Source organism: Stegodyphus dumicola, chromosome X1 (genome assembly GCF_044657685.1).
Source record: "Stegodyphus dumicola isolate Sdum_Otavi_A_Nest chromosome X1, ASM4465768v1".
Classification (NCBI taxonomy): Eukaryota; Metazoa; Arthropoda; class Arachnida; order Araneae; family Eresidae; genus Stegodyphus; species Stegodyphus dumicola.
The window spans coordinates 205,234,248-205,260,075 of record NC_140780.1 but is presented as its reverse complement, the minus strand read 5'-3'; the positions used below and the strand labels follow the sequence as shown (position 1 = coordinate 205,260,075).

At 34.1% G+C, this 25,828-nt stretch overlaps 1 protein-coding gene across 1 annotated transcript in view; it reads right to left on the bottom strand.

Moving 5' to 3' along the window:
• LOC118201298 (uncharacterized) overlaps positions 1-20,153 on the bottom strand; it is a 47,058-nt gene extending 26,905 nt beyond the window's left edge. The window contains exon 1 of the mRNA XM_035373381.2: positions 20,045-20,153. The gene's annotated coding sequence lies outside the window, so the exon portion shown is untranslated. The remainder of the gene's footprint in view (positions 1-20,044) is intronic.
• Between the last annotated feature and the right edge of the window lie 5,675 nt (positions 20,154-25,828).

Sequence of the window (25,828 nt, the reverse complement as noted above, 5' to 3'; positions counted from 1 at the left end):
CTGGGGAAAAAAAAAATGTGAAACGATCATTGAAATCAGGTCCCATCTCTGCTCTATCACAATATACGTTTTTACTTAGAATGGCAAAGAAATAAGACAACCCTTTCAAACTTTTAGAAATGGAACATGGATACTTTCTTGATTTAAAGGATCTCATAGATCAGATATTTAAAATTTTATTGCAAATGCTAACAATAACATTGTACACTTCAACGACGTTTGTGTAGTGAAAGTTGAAAAAGAATCATTAGATTACTTCTTTTGTAAGATTTATTTTTAAAAAAGATTTGTAAAACAGTCAGTGTGACCGTCTCAAGGTGTAGGAAAAGTTTGCAGTCCTTCCAGAAATTTGTAAGAAACAGCTTACAAAGAATATCTTGCAATAGCTATGAAGAAATCTGAGAAACTACAAAGTTTAATCGCCAGCAATGCAATACTAAGCTATTGCAATCTAAAATTCTAATCCTAAAAATAAGTTATATTTTAAAACTTGCGTAAATATTGGAAATTCTTGGTTAAATTGTTCTTTTCTTTTGTAACTTGATTAATGATTTAGTTTTGAAACATAAATAATTCGATTTTATAATTTTTTAGTACATGTCACAATGTGATAACATTATTAATAAAACTTAATTTCTGGCCTCTAGATATTTTTTTGTTATTATGAGCCATGAACCTTAAGTATAGTTCAACATAATGTAAAGAAAATAACAGCGAAAACTCAGTTTGATGAAATTTATTACTAAATAATCTGAGTTGTATTACATTTTATAATTATTGTTATTAACAGAGGTTCTATGAAGATTTTAGTAATGCTTACTCCCAAATATATAAATTAAAGGTGCGATTTCTGCATTTCGAAACCAAGGAAAACATTAAACACGTTTATCTCAAAACTTTATGTTTTGAGTTTTGCCAGTAGTGCAGCCCATGAACGATTTATTGCTGTATTTTTCATCGAGCTGAAAAATACAGCAATAAAATACAGAATAACAAAATAGCTCTTATTCACCTTGCGCCCAGCATGGAAGTACACTAGTGTGCAAAAATTAAGGACGAAGTCGAAAAATTAGCATATCAGCTGAACGAAGAGGCAGAGCGAACAGAAAGACCAATCAGGAGATTAAGTAAGGTGATGTACGGTAGCACATGCGCAGATATGCAGGTAGACGTAATGGGGGAGTGTCTGAGTAGTGTAAAGCATGCTGTCGGTGTAAGATCAGTATTTCTGGCAAAGAGATTGCACGCCGTATAGCAGTTAAAATCACACCGAGTTGCTGCCTCAGCGAGAAATGGCGAATAATCAATCTGTTAGACGACATCTGGATGCTTTTACCCGAGGTCGAATCATTGGGAAGTTGGAGGAAGGCCGCAGTGTGACAAGTGTGGCTGCAGAGTTCGGAATTGCTCACAGCATCGTTTCACGACTTTGGAGACAATTTCAAACTACAGGAACAGCTATCCGGGGGTTTAATAGTGGTCGTCCACGAGGAACCACACCCGCAGATGACCGCCTTACAGGCCAGAAGAAACAGGCGGCAGACAGCGGGAGAAATCGATAGACACTCGACACAGGCGACTGGACGACCGATATCGCGTTTTACCGTGGCCAGAAGACTGCACGGTGGTGGTCTGTTTGCACGACGCCCTGTACGGTGTGTACCTCTAACGCCTGCCCATCGGAGAAGGCGTTCTCTGTGGTGCCGGAAACACCGGAATTGGAGATACAATGAATGGGGACGAGTACTCTTTACAGATGAGAGCAGATTCAGTCTGAGTAGCGATTCTCATCCATACTCATCTGGAGAGAGCGGGGAAGCCGCAATCATCCCTCGAACATCATTGAAAGGGACAGGTATGGAGGTGGCGGTGTTCTCGTTTGGGGAGGCATCATGCTTGGTAGTCGTACAGACCTTCACATCTTCGACGCAGGTTCAGTCAACGGGACCCGTTATTGTAACGAGATTCTTCTTCCATATGTGCGTCTTTTTAGAGGCGCTATGGGTCCGCAGTTCCTTTTCATGGACGACAATGTACCATGTCATCGCACAGTAGCTGTCGAACAGCTCTTAGAGAGTGAGGATATTGATCGTATGGATTGGCCGGCATGATCTCCGGATCTCAATCCCATCGAGCATGTATGGGATTTTCTAGGCAGACGCTTGGCAGCTTGTACCTTATCACCAGTAACGATTCCGGAGCTTCGATTGGCGCTGCAAGAAGAATGGGCAACAATGCCTCAACAACTCATTGACACCCTCATTCTCAGCATGGGCAGACGCTGTGAAACCTGCCTAGCAGTCAGGGAAGATCATATCCCCTATTAAAGACCGGATGTTTCTTGCTGGACACCCATCACAGGGATGTTTCGGCCTTCAGTCGCATTGCGCTCCATGTTACTTTTTCAATAAAGCTTCTTTTTATCCCTCTGATTTCTCTTTTAGTAAGTGTTGCTTACATTACTCATGTCCTTACGTATTGGGGATCTTACGGTATTAAATGTGTTGATTTGGAAAGCTTTTGTACAAAGTTATATTGAAAAAACCGTCTCGTCCTTAATTTTTGCACACCAGTGTATGTTCCCCCCTCGCACGAAGGCAGCAGAGTATTTTAATGTGACTGCACTGACGAACGCATCTTCCCACTTCGCTAACGATACATTTTTTGTCCATCAATATTCGCTGATGTTATGAAAGTCTTTCATTTATCTGTTCTACACGAAGATTTTTCATTTGAACGAATGATAGTAGTCATTGCTTAGTTTTATATCACAAAAGAAAGCTAATCTTACACTATCATACCAGTTACCAATGATGATGTAACGTCCTTCATCGAGGGCAGATTTAAGTGATCAAACCACTGTAGTTTCGCTACAGCAAAGTTTGCTTCCATACAAGCTATCTGAAATAATTTATCTTTGCTATAATATAAACAAACCATACGGGTATTTTACTCTTTATTTGCTATTTCTCATCCCAAACTATTTAATCTGAATGTAACTGTTTTCGTTTCTATATGCTACCGAATTGCAATCAGTTCTCCCATTAAATAAAAATGTTTTATCATCTGAAATATTTTTGAGAGCATTCCCTATTTTGCCTTGAACCTGATTTTAGCAATTTACGATATCAGTAACTTATGGTAGCATATCACGATATGTAGTAAACTTCTTAGCAAGCTCCGAGCAGTATGTTTTATATAATATATTCTAGCAAAATGTTGATGACAGATACTTGCATTTGTCATCGCACTTCAGTATTCTCCAAGACCATATATTCAATGCAGGACCGGAGGCGAAGCTCGTTTGCTTCGTTAGAGTTAAAGAAAAATATATTTGTTAATGCCTGGCTATGAAGTAGAGCAGGATTTCCTACACTTTTTTCAGTCGCGACCCCTTTTTATCACTGAGATTTTTTCGCAACCCCCAAGACCCCATAATATTTACAAAAATTTTGTGGGATCCCTTAAATATTGCGCAAATCCGACACACACCTGAATGAAACTGTCAATTTTTTCACTTGTATTGTAATATACTATTGCAGTTTTAAGTCATTAACTTTAATTTCTAATTTTAAGACATAGAATAATGTGAAAATTTTAAATAAGTGACAGACAAAATAGCAATGTCACGTGCAAAGCAAGGAAAATGAACGTTTATGTTATAAAAAGAATACGTCGAAACGTTTTCGTTTTTTTCTTTGTCTGTGTTGGCTTATCTTTATCTATTTTCAGATACATTGTATAAAAATATATGGTAATTTTAAAATTATTATAGTAAGTTAAAGAATTATCAAAACTGCTAAAAGTTTTGGCGAACCCTGCTGCAGGTCCCGCGACAAACAGAAAGAAACCCTGAAGTAGAGAAACCCTGAAGTAGAGAAACCCGTTTAAGAAACCCTGAAGTAGAGAATAGTTACATTTCAGTGGTAGCTTAAGAGATAAAATTTGATAAGCTTTATTTGATCGTTAGAGTTACATGAAATATTTCACCAACACTTATAACTGTAAATTATTTCAATCAGATTTTACACTGATCTTTAAAAATTATGAGATTTTCCTTTATATAGGACAACACTCAGTAGTTTTCTGTAGAAAGATATATGCGTCAACATTGGTGCTAGTCATTGTTAATTGCGTTGTTCTTATTCTTTATAACAGCGCTCTTGTTTTTAAAGTAAGTATTGCCAATAAAAATGATTTAAGTGTGTCATTCTATTTCGCTCTTAATTTAGTGAAACAACTAACCTAACATAAGCTCCTAATTTACTGAAATAACTAATCTAATATACATATTTTCTTATGTTTAGAGAAAATTTACCAAAACTGAAATGACTCTGAGTACGAAAGTATGTTGAAATGTTGACTCATGACAGAATGTTCACGGAAATGTTGATTCATATATCTTCTTAGAGAAAACCATTTAGCACATGTTGTCCGATAACGAAAAAGATAGGAAGTAAATTATCAGCACTGACTTCTAAGTGACGAAAATAAATTTTTATCTTTTTTAATAAGCGGTAATTAATATGCTTAATAACATAAATAATTTGAAACATGCAACGTAAAATTATGCAAGCAGAATATTAATTCAAACTCTGCGAATCTTCAATGTCAAGTACGCGAAATGAAGGTAAATACTCAAACACCTACATGTAAAGAATCTCAGGAAATGAGAAAGTGAAAATCAAGGTTAGAAATATAAATGGCTTATTCTCGCTAGTAAAAGGAAATAAGTTAGGAAATTACTTCGTTAGGCTTTTAACGTTTCCCGGAAATTATCGCAATAAATGACAGCCAGTTATAATCATGGTGCCTGAAAACATATTCGTCGAACAATTTTCTGTAAATTGTACATTTTGTTACATTATAAATGTTACATTAAAAGCTAAATTTAGAGCTCTGCTAATTTTAGTGGACTGCGTATTACGATATAAACAGATATTATTATTACGGATATTTTATGGATTACAGATATATCTCTAATTGCGATCTGTTTAATTCTAATAACACACAGCGCTAAATACAAAGAGTTTGCAAATATCCTTTTATTAGAAAAATAATGTTGTAAGGTTTTTATGTTTACCAGCCATTTATTTTATCATTTTGCCCTTTTTGTCACTTCTACGTTCATCAACTCCCATCAGAATGCATATTAGTGCAAGAACCCCGTGCTTTAAATAAGCACCGGGGTACTTGAATTCGTAAGACAGCTTGAAACAACTATCGCTAGCTTACTGTTTCTCCCATAGTCTGAATTACTTGAATTGGCATTAACCATGTTAGCCGTAATTGCTTACTTGAGGACATGAGCCAAAGCTAGGCACACTTTGCTTCATAAATCGCATATTCTCAGTGCTTAAATTGAACATAGTTTCTTTATTCCCGAAAGCTGTTGAGACCGTTTTTGCTGCTACATAGATTGTAGAACTGTTAGGCTGAAGAAGTAATAACAAAGCCTTGTTTTATCTTTTTCGGAAAGTCTCCTGACAGTCTTCACGGATCCAGAGACTAACTACTAAAGCAGTTATATTCCATACAATGCTTCTACACTCTTTTGCAAAAACATCGGAAGCACGAAGAAGGACTTTTGCGATCATGACGAAATTTGGTATGGCAAAAAATCTTGATCGAGCATGCAAATAATCAAAGATTCAAGGCAAATAGACAGGAATTGCGATCATAGCGCGCATTTCTAGTGCGCAATTCGCAAAGTATAAAACCAGTAACAGAGGCAGAGCATTTATCTTTTTTTTGTTGCTGCTTAAAGAAGCAACTAAAGCTCCCATTACGACGATATCGAAGACCTTACAGACAACTAAGCGGCTTCGAACGTGGTCGCATTCTAGGGTTGCGTGAATCTGGGTGGTCATATCGAGCAATAGGCCGCCACCTGCAGCGTACAGACACTGATGTGCAAAGATGTTGGCAGCAATGGTTGCTACAAGAAAACTGCCGACGACATGAAGGCTCTGGAAGGCCAAGGAGCACAAATGCTAGGCAAGATAGGATGATTGTTCGCCAAGGCCCGAACCGCCCAACTGGTATCATTGTCGATTATTGAACGTACTACAGCCACGTCTATACCTCCCGTGGTACCGTCCACCATCTCACTTCGCTTGTCTGAGGCGGGGTTACCCTCACAGAGGCCTTTAAGACGTTTGCTTTGACCCCACAACATCGACGGAGTCGTTTGGAGTGGTGTCGCAGCCGATCATCATAGCTGCCATCAGACTGGCATCGTATAGCGTTCAGCGATGAATCCCGCTTCACTCTTGACCCAGATGACCACCGTGTTCGTGTCTAGAGAGAACGGGGCCAGCGGTTCCAATCAGCCTTTGTTTTACAAAGGCTTACAGCCATAACCCTTGGTGTGATGGTGTGGTGCGCCATTTCTTATGACAGCAGGCCATCTTTAGTCATCCTCCGTATATCTTTCACAGTTCAACGATATGTTGATACTATCTTGCGGCCAGTTGCATTACCCTTCAGGGCACGTCATCCTGGAGACATTTTCCAACAAGATAATGCCAGGCCGCATACCGCTCGCATATCTCTGGACTGCCTCCGTGCGGTTGATACTCTTCCTTGGCCAGCAAGGTCACCAGACCTTTCACCAATCGAGTATGTCTGAGGCATGGTATGCCGCCAGTTTCGAGCACCACAAAATATCGCAGATCTGGAGCGAAAACTGATGAATGCCTGGTAGAATGTGTCGCAGGATGACATTAGGAACCTCTCCCACTCCTTGCCTCGAAGAATTCAAGCATGCATTGCCGCCAAGGGCGGTTCGACCAACTACTAATTTGAACACTCAGTGGGTGATTGTGAGCTGTGAACAGGTACTATGACCTTGATTTTTTAAACATTTTATTATCTGTGTATGAGTTATACACATATTCAATTTCATCAAAAACAACCACTTCCTTCATGGTGCTTCGATTTGTTTGCAAAAGAGTGTATATATACCTGGTAAAAATCTACCTGCCAGTTGATAAAGCGTTTAATACATCTATCGTGCTAAAGTAGACATTAGGTATCGTGCTAAAGTAGACATGACTTAGGAAACCACCTACGATGACTGAGAGGAAAAAGTACTCTAATTGTAGGAAATATCGAAAATATCTTCATATTGATGAATTCAATATATGATCAATATTTCTCTATAAATGCATAGAAACAATGGAGCGTTAAAATTATAAACCAGTAGCATCTACATTTTTTAATATCCCGGTCTATGTAACAGCGGTTACAGGCGAAAATATGGCGGCAAAAACATCGCAGAGAAAACAATGCAAGGCGAAAACGTCGTCTTGCAAAACATCGTGTAGAGAAAATAAAGTAAGAAAACATAGCAGTTGTAAAACTTCGGGATACAAAACTTCGTCGAAAATAAAGCGATTAAAAAAATTTGCAATTTGAAAACATCGTCGTCGAAAATATCGTGATAAAAAATAAAGTCTACAAATTATCCCATGCCGATAACACCGCATACATGTGTTTTTCAGGCTTTTAAAGTTGTATGCATATTCGCATAATGATTTGTGAGCGCAAATAGGAATAAGGAATTTTTTTACTTTTATATTTTTGAACTAACAAAAAAATTTTTGCTGAAGAATTCAGGGCACTTAAACATTTAAAAACTGAAAATGAGTAGAAAATCAATGTAGAAATAAATAATAATTAATTAAACAATTTTAACAGAGGTAACCACATGCAGTTACTCATATTCCTTTTTCTGATCTTTTTATACTATATTTTTCCTGAAAAATTTCCAATAAAACTTCATAAAAGGATCGTTAATTTATGGCCTAGTTAACTATAAAAATTTTAAATTTCATTATCTGCTATACCTAGAATTATTTTTCTAGTCAGTTTCAGTTTTTGAATGCTTAAATTTCCTTCTTAATTTTTCAGCAAAAATGTATATTTCAAAATCATAAAATATAAAAGTAATAGCTTTCTTCATTCCTTCTTGCACTCACAAATCCCCATGTGAATATGCATATTTTAAAGCTTGAAAGTGCATGTATGCGACGTTAACGTCCTGCGATGATATGTAGGCGCTTTATTTTTTATCACGATATTTTCGACGACAAATTTTTTTAAACTGATAAGATTTTGAAACGCTTTATTTTTTATGACGATGTTTTGTACCTCGACGTTAGAACTGCGATGCTTTCTCCTTGGTTTCTTTTATCCCACGATGTTTCGTCCGGCGATATTTCCGCCTTGCGATGTTTTCGCCGCGACGTTTTCGTCCGCGATGTATTTGCCGTGATGTTTCTGGCGGACAACGTAACAACTGTCTAAAACTTTGCCGCAAGCTATTTGTTCTGTAGTTAATGCTTACACGCAGGGGCTTAAAATTATCACATCATCAAAGTACTTCTCTAAACGCGTTATCCAAACGCGTTATCCAAACGCTTTTTTGTTCTGTACATTAAGAAATTCGTGTTAATTATAAGTATTTAACGCGGATTAAATAAAAAAAAATTTAGGTCTCAGCGTAAAGGCTCTGAAATCTATTAACTAATCAAATACAATACTCGTGGAGAAGGGAACGCGTGTTACTGAAAGTGACAGTAAGCTGCGCCACTGTAGAGTTATTTGGGTTTTTTGAAGCAGGAAAAATGAAAAATATGTAATTTCCTCACCAGGACTCGAACCCTGGACCTCTCGAATATGCGTCGACTATCCTTTCAATTACATCATGGAGGCGTGCGAAAAGGAGAGAGAGAATATGAGAAATCATTAATTACTGTTTTTCTTATGCATAACGTTTTTTAGTTCCGTTTGCATGAAATGATAATGTATTGACATTTAGTGAAAAGATAAATGATTTTGTAATCACAACATCCTGTAATAAATCGTGGGAAGTTTTAGCGCCTGAGTATATTGAGAACTAATTTACAATTCATCGTTCAGTTTCATTGGAGGCATCTTCATGCACTAAAGTTACATAGCATAGGGATCATGTTTATGATATTAGTGGGCGACTATGGAATGTAAATTAAGGCTTGGTGCTTTCTATTCGGATACAATAGTATACTTAGTTACGCATAATCTTAAATAGGTTTTCGGATATTCATGGTTCAAAACGGCATGAAGACCATTATAACTTGTTCAAAAGTTATAATGATCTTGTTTGCGATTATTTTTTTCTATTTAATAAACGACTGAGATATACACTCTACCACTAAACTTGCAGGCTATATTGCATCTATTTAAAAATTCAGCAAGTGGAGGAAAAAGTAAAATTTTAGAGAAAGAAAGAAGTAGTTATCAATATCTGTAAAGAGATATAGATGTGTAAAGAGATATATAGGTGTTAATGCTTTGTTTTCAATTCTTAATCATCCATCATGCTTAGATATAAGCAATTTGAATACTGGTACATATTTAAATACTTTCTCAAACGTCTGTTCTCTTAGGAAAAGTATACCCACCATCTGCCGAGCGATAGAGGTGTTAATGGTTTGTTTTCAATCTTTAATCATCCATCATGTTTAGATATAAGAAATTTGAATACTGGTACATATTTAAATACTGTCTCAAACGTCTGTTCTCTTAGGAAAAGTATACCCACCAGCTGCCGAGCGGTAAAGGTCGCTGAGTACTGGTAATTCGGTTCGAGGTTCGAATCCCGCGAACGGGCTGGCTGCATGGGCGTTTTCGTGGTTTTCCCCATGTGTAACGTGTATACGAGCCAGATTTCCTTAGAAAGACCACCACGAAGGCATCCCTTCCCTTAGACAGATAGTCCTCGAGCCTTTGCCGTAATCACACAAACCAAACCTTAGGAAAACTCATTTCTATTTGTTATTTAGTTTATGTATAATACATATTAAAATGACGTATATTTACACCTAAATATTTTTTAAGTCTGTTAACGCACATGTTTGAGCGCAGAAGCAGTTATCTTTATGGCTTCAATTTTTTTTTCTTATAATGTGTAATAAAGCATCTATTAATTGTGTTAGAAACTCTTTAAAGTGAAACGTATGCCAGAACAAAAGCTATGAATAATATGTATTGTTGCATGCGTACGGGTTTGTAATAGATTGAATGCACACAGGTCCGATGACGCACATAGGTTGATAAAATTTATTTTATCAAAAGAAACACTTCAGATTGTGTAACTTTCCACAAAAAATACTCCTATAAATCTTAACAGTATCACAGAGTACAATTAGTAGTTACACTTCAAACTATTAAGAACGTTAAACAGAAAGCAATGCAGAGCGAATCTAAAGAGCAAAGCTAACTCGAGATATCTCAGTACTCCGAACTCACGCTTAACTAACAACAACTCACTGAGAGCATATACTCTCTCCGGCCTTATATAGTTTTCACGTGGCCGCTGAGAAATGTCTAGTACTTCTCGAAATACTGGAAGGCATACGAGGCCATGTAAGGCTACAGTTACATATGAAATCAATTACAGTTATTCAAATACAATACCTACGCGGTGATACAGTGACCGGACCCAAATGCCGCCAAATGGTCGCCAATTTTGGCGACTTTTGACAATTTCTCGTGAAATTTGGCGACAAAACATAGTCGCCAAAATCGTTGTCAGCTTGGCGATATCTCGCCAAATTAGCGAGACAGCAATTTACTCAATGTTAAATAAATTAGCCCCTGTATTTTTACTTTTCCGGCAAGCTATGTACAAAATTCGTAACAGTATTGTAAAATTAATTTACAAAATTACAGCGCTCACACAAAATTAATTTTTGTTGCCTTGCAGGAATTTATAAAACTTTTAACATATTGAAAAGGCTGAATAGTTTCACAGAGTAGGATGAAGAAACCTAAGAAATGACGGTATTTCTAAAACAGTAATTACAAAATGAATAAAAAATCAATTTTACATTGTAAAACAATTTAAATGTAGGATTTTAAAAATTAATATTTAATAATATTACTCATAAAGAATAATGAAAAGAAAGCAAATTTCATAAGAATAACTAATAAAAAATTCTACGATAACAAAGGAATACACGTTCAATGAATTTTTCATTCCGTTGGCTGTTGAAATAATTGATTTGAGAACAAAATCTGCCTGCGTATGAAAGACCGCTTTTTGTGGAGACTTACTAAAATGAATTTTTATACCAGCTTGCATTCTGTAGAAATGGCTCATATCTTTATACCTCTGTCACGCAAGGGGCGTTTCAAGCCCGTGTTAAAATTTAATCAATTTAAGATTTTTCTTTCTTTTCTATTCCCCCCCCCTTTTTTTTTTTTTTTTTTTTTTTTTTTGAGAACAAACATTACTTAGCAAAAGATAGCATTTTACGAAATATTTCGCGTTCATTCAGAGGTCAGCTCTATATCGATAGGTTGCTTCGCGCAACGTCATGCTTTCAAGAACACTTTTGTTTCCTTTCAGCAAAGCAGAATTATGCTTTTTCGAACAGCTTAATTACTTTAACTGTATTTCTGAGAAAGTGTGCATGAATCAGAAGATGCATTCATTACAGTGAAACAAGTTGATTCATCACTTTCTTGCATTTATTGTTTAGAAGTACAGTGGTTTTTTTGGTAGTGGAATTTTACAACGTTATATTATGAAACAACTCTAAGCTGCATCATTTGCGAGGACTGTAGTAGTAATTTATACTATTTCAGGAATTTCCCCTCTGTTGATAGTTTTCCTAGTGTTAGAGATTATAGCATAACAGCAGTTCAATGTTATAGATACAAGTTACAGCGTAACAACAGTTAGCTACAGTTATAGCGTAACAATATTTTTTTTTTTTTTTTTTTCATTAACTGAATTTCCAATCAAAAACACGCGAAACCATCTGCTGAGTTCTGCTTGTTACGAATTAGTAAATTAACATTTTAATTGAAGTGTTGAAATAAATTAACTGTACCTGTTTCAGAGTTGTCGCTGATCACATTTTTTTCCTCTGGATTAAGTATAATTCATTATTATTTTGCACTGAAGCTTTTTCTCAGCTTAAGAATTTGTTAAGCATTGCGACAGAACTTTTTTCAAATATTTTGTTGAATGATTATGTAACGTGAATATTTCGTCTCCAACCACGTTTTCCTTTAAAAATGTTTAAAATATTTGCTTTAAAATTTTTAAAATGTCTATTTAGAAAAACTGTAGTACCGAATGAAGAACAAAAACCGAAACTTTTAAACAGAAATTTAAATTTAAAATATCTTTTTAACTCAAAAAATGAAGCATTTCAAGAGCAGAAAATGAAGGGGACACGTATATTATGAATTTTTGCACGCAAAAATTTGTACGACTACACACCTAGAAAAGTTAAAAGGGCGGGAAGTATTTCAAAACACACGAGGAGAAAAAAAAAAATGACCTTGACAAATAATAGTATCGTAATTTTCTTACACTGCAGAGTCTGTTTACAAATGTAACTTCACTGACACCCATAGTTTATACACATAAAAGCATTACGCGTACATAAACTGGCACAGTAAGACTTAATTCCGAAAAACCTGTCATTGTTGACATGAGTGGGATCAAAGCCGGAAGCTTGACTCTTCTTAACCGGAAACACAGCTTAGTTGAATACGGTTTAACTGTTACCGCAACTTTTTCCTTTCTCTTTGAAGGTCAATTGTTGTGAAAGGTTTCCCATACGAAAACTCTTTGCTGCGCATTTCGTACGGGTTCCAGCGCCCACTTGTTTTTTTATACCACGTTGGATCGCAGACTTCCATTCGTTTGTAAACGCCCAGAAGGCGAATATATAGCCTGCATCATACATCACACTGGCTCATGAATTCGTCGGTGAATAGTTTATTTTTATATTTCAGATACTAATAAGAATATTAAAACAAAAGTTTTTTTTTTTTTTCATAAAATAAGCGTGATCAGAATGGGGGGGGGGACAACGTGCACATTCCAAGATTATTAAAAAGTGTAGTTACATTTTTTTAAAGTACTTTATGCACACGCATATGTATATAAAATGAGCTGTAGATTAAAGTACGAAAAATGAAAACATTTGACTGCTGATTTTGCGAAGGCTAACAAATGCGTACTCTTATACTAAATACAAATACAAGTAAAGTGGCGTTTTGCATCTGGAGGTTTGTATGTTATTTATGAGTAGAACTTTTTTTTTTTTTTTTTTTTTTTCGTGAATGAGATCCTCAAAACGTTTAACCTCACCTCGTAGGCTAAGAGTTGTTATGTATTTCGTAAAAGAGTATAATAAAAGCGAGAACATTAGACATGGACTGTTACGCTATTTAATTTTAGAAATATATAGTACTTAGTTGGTTTAAGTGTTGTATAAAGTTCTTCCTTCGAGCTTTTAGTAAAAACAATACTTAGTAAATAGTAATATAGCAGAATAGAAATGATAATAATAATAAGTAATAATGCATAAATGAACGAAAATCAGCAAAATTATCAAAGAATACAAAATAATAATTAGATTACTGAATTTTTTTTAACATAAGTATAGAATCCTATTTTTTATCATCTCTTTCAGCGAAGTTTATACTGTTAAAAAATCATTCTCATTTCTATAAAAAAGTAAATAAAAATAAATAAAAAAAGGACAAAACACACGCTTTTAGATAAAATTAAACAATAAAATTTTATTTCATGTGTCTAAACACACGACCCATTTCTATTTATATTAGAATAAAATATTGAAATTAAAATTAGAATAATATCAATAAACTAACAACAAACGTAATTCATTTTGGTGAATGAACAAGCGATCCGAAGGGGATAACTGGAGTTTCAGATACCTGCAGTAGACGCGGTGCTCTTCTTTTACATAGATTGCATATGACATAAGTAATCGCTTGCCACTCGTGAAACAAGCGAAAAATATATATTAATAGGAATTTATTATAGTACTTTAAAATATAATTGTTTGTAAAAAAAAAAGAAGGATACATAACTGTCGCAATCAGAGAAATTAAATTATTAAATTCTCTTTTGTTCTTCCAAATTTCACTTTTAAATCGTTATAATTGTCTTAAAATTCAAATTGTTATTTTCATAATATTCATGAAGTTTTATGGTAGTTTCATATACACTGTTATACAATATTTCAGTTTTATTTTCAGCGGTATCCAATTCTGTTAAATTTTCGATTACCTTTGTCATAAGAACTGAGCTTTTCTCATTGCTCATCTTAGGACTGGTCTTTTCCAGTTTCCTATTTTTTATTATCCTTTCCACTGTTCGAAATAGTGTACGATTCTAAACTCGCTTTAAATACTCAATGAAAGACGATCTATATCATGATCCTGGTGTAAATCATTTATTACAAAATACAGAAGGAAGCATTTACTTGGTAAGAATTTTTCTTAAGCGCGTGTCTTCAGCTTTCAATAAAAGATAAATCTTTTGAAGCTCCGACCGCATAAAAATGCTCATAAAAGGAAATGCTTGCAATATGGAATGAAAATTCCCGAATAACATGTTAAGTAAATTAGATGAAATTAATTCAAGTTTTAGCAATATACTTTTAAAGTATATGAACCAGTGGATAAACCATGAAGAAATATCAATTATACAAATAGGTAATTTCTCTGTTTAAATCATTGAAATTATAGGCAAAGACATACACTAAGTTAAAATCACAATGTAAAGGCTATCAATGAATAAAATTTTTGAAGTATTTGTATTGACACATATAATGAAATTTTTATTTGTATTGACACACATAATGAAATTATGTATATTAAATTATTTTACTATGTATAATGTATTAAATAATAATTATTTCTATATTAAATATGTGCAGAAAAAGGAAAAATTCTCGATAAGTTTGATTTATGGAAAATCACACCAGGGCTATCTACCCTGGAAAAAAAATGCTTTCATGAAGAACTTTTTAAGGGAGACTAAGTCTTATTCACGTTACGCTTGAGTAAAGCCACGAAAATTCTCATGCAGCCAGCTGAACCGCAGGATTTTGAACCCAGGTCAAACTATCAATATTTAGCGACATTACTACTCAGCAGTTAGAACAGCCCTTGAGATTGATTTAATGAGCGCTATGCCATGCGTTGATCAATATACTAAATAAAATAAACGGACGGTATTAATAAACATAAAAACATGTTGAATTATCTATTTACATGTTTGGTAAATGAGTTATATTTATCTCTATGAAAATATGAAATAGTATGATTTTAATCATAAAAGTATCAGTGAAGAAAATGAAATAAAAATCATAACATTACAAGGTATTTCTCCCGCCTTCCTAGCGTGCCTTCGTGGTGTAGTGGTTCTGCACGCTGGATCGGTATTTCAGAGATCCGTGGTTCGATTTTCGGCGAAGGCGTTGCTCCTTTTTTACACATCTCCTGCTTTCAAAAAAATACCTAATGTCTCTACAGTATAAATTTATATATATATATATATATCAGCAGCTAAAACCTACGACTTCAAAGTTATGGTAGAAAGGTTTTTGAATCCCAGATAACATTAAGAAGATCTGATTTGTGATTCTTTTAAAGATTATATTATATGACCATCAATATAATACATTTTACTTAAATTCTGCAAGAAAAGCTTTGAGCTGTCGATGACTGAATCCATTAGACGTAATAAAGTTCGATTTATCAATTTAGCTTCCAATCACCGTGGCAAATAGTCAGAGCTTTGAGCGCTGTAATTCATTCGTAGCGTAAGATTTTTAGTTCGAAGATTAAAAGATTTTAATTAGAAATTAAACTTTAGGTGCTTAACAAAGTGAGCGATAATAAATATACTTTTTAAACTTTATGTCTTCTTTTTATTTTTAATGTTAAATCCGTATGATGTAATTTATAATCCATTTAATTATGTAATTATAACGTATCCAACTAATTTATAACATATCAAGTTGATAACTTTATGAACGTTCCCATCATCATTCTAATTAATAACATATGTTTCTAACGTCAGGTATTACGAACCTCCATACAGAATAATCATTGGTCGCCAATTAACTTTAAGTTTTATTTTACGTAGAATATTCTTTTTTCTAAATTCTAAATAGTTATAGATGGGCTGAAATGAAAGCCGGACTATGAACGCAAAGGTAATCTTCCGAAGTTCATCATGGAAAGTTTTATCTTGCAGGTGCAATAATTTGAAGGCTTTATTCAATCAAGGTGCGATTATTAAATCCATGATTTTAACCTGAACCATCACTTAACAATATTCATTAAAAAATCAAGTAGTCGAATAGTTCTTCGTAAGAAAATAGCACGCACTTTCCGGGTGAGACTATTCATGTTCTTAAAATTGTTCTATCAGCAACACACGGCCTTCGATTTAAGCACGCAAACACGCTATTTAGTACTCTTGTCACGAAATAAGCCAACTTCTTCACGTCTTATTTTATAACGACTGCTTCGATTGTAGTTATTTTTGTTACAACCTAAATTGCTAATTAGACGATATGTATAGAAAATAAAATTTTAACGCCGTAGTGCCAAAGAAGATTTCGCCAGAAACCATATGGAAGTATGTTATTAACTCAGTTCCACAAGCGAGTTTAACTTTTAACACTAGAAAGACTGAAACTTAGTATATACCTATATTGTCCCAAAAAAGCAGTTAAGATGACTCCATTTGTGAAAGAATAACTAATGTGTAAAGAAATTTGTTTAAAATTAATTTTTAATATTATTTACTATGTATTAGCAATAAAAATATTACCTCACTTGGAAAAAAATAATTTATGCATTATTTGTACATTTTAAGCAGATGAAAGTGGAAAACGTTTTATGTGTACATCTTCCGCAAACATACTTTTGACATTTTTCACATATATTATTTGTTTTGTTATTGTGGCAGAGTCGTACTTGACAAATTTTTCGTTTGTTAGAAATATGTTGTATTTGATGATGTTGCAGCTGATCTTTGTGGGTCTTCATCTTCTGATGAATTTTTCTGTCTTGCAGCTCTGTAATCGGTGGAAAGCTGTTCTGATAGTTGAAACAAGAACTGTTTTCGTTGTATTTGTATTCCTATCGCTTCTTTGTCCAAGCATTTATAGCAGCATTTTGATCTAAGCACTTATATGCAGCATTTATATGCATTTATAGCAGCATTATATATATATATATATATATATATGTGTGTGTGTGTGTGTGTGTGTGTGTGACCACAAATGAAGGAGTGGGGAGGCAACTACAATGAGTAATAAACGCATTTATATGTTGTAAAAAAAGTCACAAAATTATAAGTAGCTGTTTCATTATATACATAATTGTTTTTCTAATTGAAATTGAAAAGCAGTCAAAATTACTTCCTTAGGCAATCTAGTGTTAAAGGTTTTGAAATGAATGAATCAAAAACGTCCCCCAGCATATGACAAAACTAATTTGTGAAAACCTGGCTTTACAGAAAAATAATCTTTTAGATATTTTTTTACTGACAATTTTCTTTATCACTGGCGGATATATAATACTAATAACAAAAAGAACAATGGTGTATTTCGCAAACATTTAATACAGCATTTACATAACAAACAACTTTTTTCCTTAATGTAATTATCATTTCAGGGGTGCACCGCTTTTAAAAATTATTGATCCCAGGATTTTTATTAATTTTTAATAATGATTTTCAGAGCTTTGAAAATTAATTGCAAATGCATAATATTTCACTTAAAAAGATTATCTTGGGTCTTTTCTATTATAAGACAACAAGGATAAAAAGATTTTCTGCGGAAAGATATTTGCACCAATTTGATACGCCCAGAGAGAAAATATTCATTTAATATTTATTTATGCGAATTCATGTGGAGACGCCAAAATAATCATAAAAGCCCATTTGAACAAATCTTAGCTGACATTATTGCCTATTGGCTATTTTTAAATTACATGCATTTTTCTTATCTCTTAGTGTTGTCAATAAGAAATTTTTAAAGAATGTCATTCTGTTTAGCTCTTTGTTCTCTGAAATAACTAATGTGAGTGACATATTTTTTACGTTTAGTAATATTTTACTACCATGTTCTTAATGGAAAATATGCAGTAACTGCTTACACTAAAACCCACATGATAATATATTCCATATCAAAGTAACTCATATTTTTGTATAGCAAAATCAATTAAACTGTAAAAATGTACTGAACACGGAATTCGAAGGAAATACTGTAGAAAACATAGTACATTATCCCACGTAAATAAAATCTTTAGAGTGCTATGTAAAAACAAAATCAGGAAAGTATATCAAAAACTAATAACTAACACTAATCAATAATGTATATTTTTTTGCTCACATTTAATCCATTGGTTGTTCTTTTTCCTTGTTAATTGACCCTTTGATTACAGTATTTTACATCCGGTTTCAAAAAATTACATTTTAAGGTCTTGCATCTTCAGTTTTGCGGTACATCCATCTGATCTTTCCGGTTTATGAAACTGATCTTTCAGGTTTACAAGTTCGTTAAGCAACCGAGCCCACCAGCGACCGTGCGTAAAGTCGCTGAACACTGGTAGCTCGGTCCCCGTTGTTCGAATCTCGGCGAACAGGCTAACGGCATGGGCGTTTTCGTGGTTTTCGCCATGTGTACCGTGTATACAAGCAAGTTTGCCTTAAAAAAATTCTTTTACGAAGGCACCTCTCCTTTTAGGTAGATAGCCCTTGAGTACTTTGCCGTAATAGTAAACCAAACCATTAAGCAACTGAAGAGGTTTTTGTAACGCAGCTGTAAAATACATGAAAGACTGTTTCTTTCAGGTCAGGTCAAGCAGCAGAAATTCTTGCTACTTTACTTAAATTTCACTCTATTAGATAACTGTGTTAGAAATACTGTCCTCCTCCTGCTGTTATGCCTAAAAGTTGTTGGCAAATATGATAACGCCTAGTAAAATTAACGCAGTGCTAATCAATAAAATTTCGACTTATATTAAAACCTAAAGCTCCTGAATAAAATAAAATTAAGTAATTCGAAAAATTAGGCAACTGAAAGTAGAAGAAAGTTCAGGGACGCCATATCTCTTAAAAATAATGTTTGATAAGGGTCAGCCGCATCCTTGGATACTGCTGGATACCTTAATTCATAAACCCTGTTTTAATCATAAAGATTCTTATCCAAATGGTTTTGCATCAGTACTATTTTTGAATAGTGCTTTTTCATTTCAGTTGTCATATTTGACCATGTAGGTTAAAGTAAGGATCCATTCAGGAATAATAGCACCCGAGGAGCACGCGGAAAAATATTTCAAAACGTAACAATCTGTGCTTGATTCTTTTTAAAGTTTTATTTGATTGTTTATTACTGTAGCTCTAATGATTAATCCTAAATTCACTGTCAGAGAAAACAAAACACTCCGCAAAATGAGTTTCTTTTCCTTTTTTTTTTTTTTTCATATTTAGTCATAATAAATTATTCAGTAAAAGTAAAATAAAGAATAAATATTTCTGGCATGGGAGTAAAACTAAACAGAAATTGTATAAATGAACATATTCTTAATATATGTATATCATGAAATATTTCTTAGTTTGACAAAACGGCAGTTGATACTTTGTCTTTTGTACAAAATGTCATTTTACATAAGTCATTATCTATGTGTTTCTACATGTAAACAAGTAGTGCTCTTTGGGTTAAGATACGAAAAGATAAAGCTGAAATGATTAAAAAAATGCTAAATTATTTTTAAGAAAAGCGTTAATCCGCTTTAATAATGAATTTTGTTTCTTTTAGTTTGAAGATATATTTATCCAAGGAAAAATAATTTATAAACTAACAACAAAAAATCAAGAAAAAGGTTGCGGCTTCGGATTTAAAATTTAAACACTAAATAAAATTTTCTGTGACATTTTAGGAAAGTTTCTCTATATGTATAAAAAAAAAAAAGAGGAAAGAAAGAAAACGCAGCAGAAAAGCTAATTTCATTGCTTGTATGCCTACATCTTTACATACATTATCACTTACATGGAATTCAAAATTACACTTGGAAAATTTTTTAATTAAATCAACTCTTTTTAATTATTCTTTTAATAATGATATTTTAAATATATGTAAAATAAAAAGCTGAGGAAACACACTGAGTTCCTAGAATATATAAGACAATGCAAATAAAAACAACGAACCTGTTATAATCTATCAAGACAGGAGAGCTGCTCTAAGCCCGCTGCATATCACGCTACAAAATCTGCGCGTCTGACTTTAATCCCTCAAATCAATCTTCACAGGTTGCCTGATGCTAGTGGGCATGCGCCAGATGAGGCGGAAGAAATAAAGCATCGCGCATTCCCTAACTGGGTTATTAAGACATTATCGGAAGAAATTCTTCAAATTATGAAAAATACAAAACCTTTCACATATGTTTATAAAATATGCATTGTCTCTGGAATTCATTTCCTCCTTTTTTAATGGTTTTTTTTTTTTTAGAGAAAATGGAGATGAATGGCTTCGAAAAAGTTTATGGAAGTGTGGTATGTGCATTTACACGCAAACGTGGATGAAAAATACTTTCTCAAATGTCAGCTTAAATACACTACTAACATTCAGCGGCTTTTTATTTAATGCACATGCAGAAGAATATAGTGACATTTTTTTTCAGCGGGAGAACTAAATTATAATTTCAAATACTTGGATTACACCAAGTTATATATGAATACCTACACCAAGTGTTATATGTGAATACCTGATGCTAAGCTTTTATTTAAATTAAGTAATTTCGCTAAGAGGTCTGACTTTGACATTGTAATTCTATTAAAAATATTGACAAAATAACAGTAATTAAATAATAAGTTAATATATTAATTACAGGGAATGTAACCTGGATTTTAAAAAAGGAGCTTGCTTCTTAGCATCAAATTTTTAAAAAGTGATATTACGGGATGGAAGTTAGCTTGGCATGTATTCAAAAGTTGGCTATAGTATTTTCGTATTAATAATATTAACTTTTGCTTAGCGTTATGAAACAATGAAATGAGTATAATAAAAAATTTAAATTCACCAGTTTTGGGAAAATGGAAATCTTTTAAGTTAAGGTTTACAAACAATTTACATCGAAATATGTTTGATTTATGCAGATAGTATTAGTTACAATCAGATAATTAATTACTGAATCGTTTTAGAGCTAATAAAAATGGGCTTTCGTAAAGTTGAGGCTGATACTGGTCAAATCAGCAAATCACATTAAGTGTCACTCTTATTATTACAAATACTGCTAATGCTTATATAAAGTATGAATTCACGTAAATTTATTTTTTCTGTCTCAATGGGAAAACAAAGAGCATCCATCCCAAATAATATAGAAACTCTAATAATCGAAGGACTAATTTAAATACTCAAATTATTTGCGCTTTAATTAACAACTCAGGAAAACTGGTTTAGAAGAGCGACATTTCCCTGCGTTCAGAGAGCTCATAAGTGTGCTACCCTTAACTCATTTTCAATAACTATTTCCTCTTCATGAAATTCATACGAACTTTTAAAATTGAAAGCCATATCCGTGCTAAACTGTAACATTTTCCTCTCATATTTAAATGTATCACTTTTATCCATTTTTTTGGAACCAGCCCGATGATCAAAGCTTCTAAATATCAGTTCTTCTCGTCTTGTGAAGAAATATATATATATATATATTATATATAATCTATCAAGCATTTTAAAATTTTATTGCTTTTGTTACCAACTATTTATGAAGTTTTACAGTTACTTTCATTTCTTTAACATCATATCGTTTCTTGATCGCTTGTGTGTGAAATACCATAAATATGTTCTAATGTTATAGCCAAGGCTTAATTTCTAAAATTAGAAATGCTAGAGATCTATGGAAGGCTGTCAGGAACGGTGAATAAACACAGATCAATGAAATAATAGGGATTACCAGCGGCCGCGTGGTTAAGTCGCTGAGCACTGTTAGTTCGGTTCGGGATTCGAAACTCAGCGAAAGGTCTGGCTGCATGCGCGTTTTCGTGGTTTTCCTTAAGTGCAACATATATACGAGTCAGTTTATCTTAGGAAGTCCGGCACGAAGGCATTCCTCCTTAGGCAGATAGCATTACGAGTGCTCTGCCCTAATCAAATGAAAACAAACCAAACCCAAGTCAATAAAGTAACAAGAGATAAAACAATAAATAATGAATAATTAAAATTAAGTAAAATATAAAATTATAAAAATGTTATTGAATTAAGCTTAATTAAAGATAAGTAAGTAAATAACGTATTCAAACATAGTAAAAATGAAAAAAAAAGTAATACTAAATAAAGAAAGGTCTTACAAATTAAATGAAATAATAAAATGAATAAAAGTTGAGTAGATTAATAGAAATAAACTTTGATACCGAGATAAAAGGAAGGTAAGTGCTCTAAACTAAATACTCTTATCATTCATATAAAATCGCGTCTTTATATTGGCTTTCAATCCATTTGTAGGCCCCTCAGCGGCCGAGCGGTAAAAGCTGCTGAATACTGGTAGCTCATACAGGTGCTTGCGTCTCGGCGAACGCGCTGGTTGCATGGGTATTTTCGTGGTTTTGTAAGGTGGATACGAGCCAGTTTCCCTTAAAAAGGCCTCCATGGGGCATCCCACCCTTCCCGTGTAATGCTAAATGACAGAACATGTAATAAATTTTAAAAAAAAAGTTTTGAAGCCATTTTGACCATACAAAAGCAGCTGATAAAAATTTTTCTTCCTTGAGGGATCGCATTTCGATATAGAAGGCTTTTGTCTTCAGCTACTCAAGTTTTCCCATTTTGCTCTTCCCAGAATAAATGAGGCATTCCTTCAGTATTTATTATCAATATCAGTTTCACTAACTGTTAAGAAGGATTTTCTCTTAATGCAATTCAGTTGTGCAACGTCTTATTTGCAATTACGATTTCACTCAAAAGGGTTCAGTAGTGTGCCGGGACTGGGCTGCGGCTGAATTTAAGTCCTGACTGCAGTGAGATTTTACATGTCTTAAAATACGAATTAACTGAATCCATCTTTAGCATCTAAGTTTATTCTTGCAATATCATACATTTGATCCAGCCAAAAGAAAATCGTTCTTCGGCACAGTTTCTTCAACTATTAACTAGATAACTTTCTTGCATTAACCTATAGTTTGAAAATATCGTATTTTTATCTTTATATTTACTGCACATACATTTTAACATTTATCATTTTAAAATAATTTTCATTTTCTGAGAAAGACAAAAAAATAGTTATGCTTTGAAATAGGTCCTAAAAAAACAACAACTTCTGTTTCATTTTCAGTCATGTTACACATTTCTAGAAAAGATTCTGTACTTAATTTGAATGTTTATGACATTATCATGTGGAACTTTGAGATAAGCCCAGAAATGAGAATAAACTAGCCTAAATGTTCAGGACAATGTAAACCTCGAAGCAGAAAATTCGTTTTTATCCTAACTTAAAAAGGAATAATGTATTACGCTAAGTTCAATGGTAAGCATTCAGTGATCAGGGCGTTGTCAGTGTGGATAATGAAACTTCAGTATGTAGGTAATAGAAAAGTGTGGAGGAGAACATAGAGCAGAACATACAGCTAACATAAAATGTTCAATATCTGATAGTTAAATACACTCATGTCCATAAATTAAGGATAATACAAAATCAGGCAAAGGAAGAGTTAGAAGCAAAACAAATTTGACTTATTTGTAAAGCTTATTTACTAAACAAAAGGTAAAGAGCAAAAAAAGATGCTATATGTTTGATATTATTAAAAAAATTAGCGATTTTTTCTCCCTGGAGCAAATTAAAAAAAAAAAAAAAAAACTATTTACAAAAAATAAATAAATAAATAAATAAATAAATAAAAATAAAAATAAAATAAAATATTACATGGTTGGTATGATTGTTATACATTGTATGTCTCCCAGACGATGCAATACAGTCCGTACAACGCCTAGGCATGCTGAGTATCAAATTATCGATTTGATCTTAGGAGATATTACACCACTCAAAAAGCAATTCTCTTCGAAGTTCCGGTAGACATGTAGGAGGCGGTTGACGGGCTGCAACTCGTCGGCCAAGCATGTCCCACACGTGCTCTACTGGATTCAAGTCCGGTGAGAATGCTGGCCAGTCCATACGGGTGATATCCTCCGATTGAAGGCATTCGCTTACGATGTTTGCACGGTGAGTACGGGCGTTGTCATCCATAAACACAAATCGTGCGCCCATGGCGCCCCGAAACAAACGTACATGTTGTTCCAGAATGACGTCCCGTTAGATTTGGCTTGTCCTTTTTCCAATTTGAACATGCAAGTCAGTTCTGGAATCCAGAATAATTCCACCCCAAACGAGCTCGCCTGCCCCACCGTAACGGTGTCGTTCAATGATGTTTTCTTGGTGGTAACGAGTACCTGGAGCTCTCCATATGAAAGTCCGGGGAGAGTCAAACTGCAAGTTAAACCTGGACTCGTCGGAAAACATCACACAAGCCCACTGTTGCGGTGCCCACAATGCATGTTCCCTACTCCAGGCTAATCGCAGGCGACAGTGAATTGCAGTAAGTGGAACGCATCTGACAGGTCTACGAGCATATAGACCCATCTGCCCTAAGCGTCTGTACACGGTCTGCCTTAAAATTGTCGTACCAGTGGCTGAAGAGAGCTGACGAGACAGGTCTGAGGCTGTGCTACGCCTGTTTCTTTTGGCAGTAACTGCCAAATACAGCTCCTCATTCGGCGTTGTAACTCTGGAGCGACCTGTGCTGTAACGTCTACTCACATTACCATCATCTTGGAATCGTTGCCAAAGCCTGGAGATGACGCTCTGGGCATTTCCAAGTTCGTATGATACTTCCAGTTGGGTACGCCCACATTCCAGACGGCCGATAATTCTACCACGTAAAAAATCCTCCAAATGCGTCCTTTGTGTCATAACTATTCGGTTATTGCACTGAAATGCTTATACAGCGCCTGCGAACAATTTTACTTCTTTGCCTGCATTCCTTATATATCACTCTCTTACACTCTCATCATTGTGACGTACCATCGGTGTCATCTGGTTACTTCCTGAAATTTGCATATGTTTCTTGATGATGTGTGTAGTGATTTTACAGGTGATATATTTATTTTAGAGTTCGATTTCCGCGTGACTCCGAATTATCATTAATTTATGGACATGAGTGTATTTGGAATCTATATAAAAGATATGGCAAATATATGTATAAAGAGTAATACACAAATTTACAATACATAATAACAGTGAGATATAATGTAATACAATGTTTCACAATCTGTGGTCCTTGAAGCTTTGCCTTATGGTTCTGTTAGATTTCAAATAAATAAATAAAAATTAAAACTAAAAAAGACAAAAATCAAATTTAAGTTAACTGTTTATACCACACTATAACTGAAAAATATGAGTTTGAAAATTACACATCGCAATCGTCTATCACTTTTTCTTCCAAGATTGTTATTTTATGAAATTTATTTCCAATTACCCGACCTATGAACATCCCACTCTAACTTTAGCGACAAAAGAGGTATTATAGGCATTATGACTGTGATGCTTCTTACCAGCATACATCCAAACGTAGAACATGGAAGAATTGGCAGATTTAATTTCTCTGATGGGAGATTTAATTGATGCATACAGTGCTATTAGCTCAGCTTGGAACATCGAATTACTCATATGTGGCTTTCATACCTGGGAATTTATTACCAAGATGCCCTGCAAAACGGAGTATTCCCTACCAGTGTCAATATTGTTCCTTGAGCCATCTGTATAGAGAGCGTTTTCTGTGTAAGCTGTTTCTAGATAGTTTGATTTTGGTGACCAGTTTAAGTTCCATAGTGTGGAATGGAAGATGAAAGTCTCTGGATTGGTAGTATGCATTTAAAAGTGATACGCTTAAAGATGGCATTATAAAGAGTAGAGGAAGTCCTACTAGAGTACTGTAAGTATT